Source organism: Haplochromis burtoni, unplaced genomic scaffold, assembly GCF_018398535.1.
Source record: "Haplochromis burtoni strain Fernald_Lab_line unplaced genomic scaffold, NCSU_Asbu1 Contig_477, whole genome shotgun sequence".
Classification (NCBI taxonomy): domain Eukaryota; kingdom Metazoa; phylum Chordata; class Actinopteri; order Cichliformes; family Cichlidae; genus Haplochromis; species Haplochromis burtoni.
The window spans coordinates 29,917-31,895 of NW_024582838.1; the positions used below are offsets into that span (position 1 = coordinate 29,917).

General features: G+C 43.4%; 1 protein-coding gene across 1 annotated transcript in view; it reads left to right on the forward strand.

The window, feature by feature from the left end:
- Window positions 1-499: 499 nt before the first annotated feature.
- ano1a (anoctamin 1, calcium activated chloride channel a) overlaps window positions 500-1,979 on the forward strand; it is a 56,474-nt gene continuing 54,994 nt past the window's right edge. The window contains exon 1 of the mRNA XM_005946251.3: window positions 500-691. The gene's annotated coding sequence lies outside the window, so the exon portion shown is untranslated. The remainder of the gene's footprint in view (window positions 692-1,979) is intronic.

Sequence of the window (1,979 nt, forward strand, 5' to 3'; positions counted from 1 at the left end):
GGATTTTTTACTACTAGCTCTTCCTTTTCTAAACACGAAAACTCTGCACACAAAGTTGCACTTTGAATAGGGAAATACACATGCTGCTGAAACATTTGGTAGGAAAACATTTAAGAAGGGTTCCCGATTGTTGTTTGTTTTTCTCTGCAACGCATTGTACATTGCCTGGTTGCTGTCAACAAAACAAGACAGTTTCCTACATATATGCAGTTTGTCTGTTCTTTAAAAAATTTGCTCTGTCCTTAAACATGACTTCAAAGGATGTGTGCGTGTTTCAGAACTGGAAAACTACCAGGAGTCTACTGCAAGTCTGAACATGCCTGTATGGGAATGACTGTTTCTGAGTTGCCTCCCTGTCTGCATTTGTGATATTGCCTTGCCTCTGTCCATCCATCCTTAATAAAGAAATTCATGCTATCACATCTATCAGCCTGACAGTCACAGGATGCATGTTTTATTTGCTTTTGGATATGTACTCTGTGGGCTTCGCACCATTCAGTCCCATGCTTGTACAGTGCCACATCACACAACCCACCAATTACTTAATTGTTGTGGGAGGAGAGTCTTTACCTGAGAAGACCAGAGGCACTTCCTCCTCCACCCTCTCTGTACAGGTGAGAGGGAAGTATTAGCTTGTCAGTACTTGCATTTACCTTCTGCTAAACTTTGCTCTGCAACTCCGGAAAAACAGGTAAATATTCATTACTATCAACGAGACAGTTTTCCTTTAAACTGGTAGGAAAGTTGCACTTGCTGTCTCCTGCTTTCTTTATGCTTTTTGCAGAATGCAGCTCAGCCTGTTTGTTTTTATGTCATTTGTCTATATGGTGTATGATAGCTGATCTCTCTCTCTTTGATTGACTTTAAAAACATGCATTTATTGTCTGTTTTGCGTCAAACGACGCGATACGCGTTTGCGCGTTCATTTAAATCTTCGAGAGTCGTGTTTGTGCTGGCCCGCGGAAGGAGACGCGCTTACAGTTGTTTGCTTCATGAATTACAAAATGGATCGGTCGCGGTTCATTAGCGTCGTTTCCAGTCACCGAGAGTTTAGACCTCAATATTCGCGATTAACTCTCCAGAAGGTGTCACAGTGTGACAGTCACACTGAAGGCTGGCGAGCATTCCCCCTGTGGGCACGGAGAGCAGACACACTGCAGTCTAACATGGAGAGAAGAAGCATTTCTTTCTGGTCTGGGTAGAAAATGTCCTAAACTGACAGAGTTCTTTAGAGCAGACCGATATCTCAGACTGCGGCGGCGTTTATAGACATCCATAGCTGCTTTCTGCGGGCTTGGATCAGTCTGTTCCTGATTGCCTCTTTACGCTCACCTCGCACCCACTGGAAAAGACCCCAGCTCGAGTAGGCGGCACCAGTTGACTCAGTGATGCTCAGGCTCGACAAAAATGCGGCATTCACATCTGACAGGAAATCATAAGCTCTACAGTTGAAGCAATTCCTGAGCTCCCATTGCATTCCTTTACTAATTTGCTAGTGCACATTTTAAATGTTTGTCATCACAGCTGTTTGTACAGCAGATCTCTAATCTTACATCCACCAAAATGGAGGGCTGTGGGACAAGGTCGGGTTTCTATTTCCACATGCTGTCTTTTAATGTAATGACAGCATGGATGTAACTTGACCTCTGCACAAGAATTCCAATGTGCATGGACTGTTGGACCTGTGCGCAAAATGCAAATAGAAATCTTGAATCTCACCTGCTTAGCTGTCTTATAAATGACCGTCTCACTGCCATAAATCAACGTTCATATTTATTAGTACTTGTCTTGTGCTTTTAAATGAACAGTCATGTCTTGTACACGCCCTCTCAGCTTGTAAATGTCCTCCTCCTCCCCCCTCCTTGAGACTGGTTCTGCCTGAGGTTTCGTCCTCTTAAAAGGGAGTTTATCCTTCCCACTGTTGCCAAACGGCTTGCTCATATGGGGTCATATGATTGTTGATTATTTTATTTATTTAT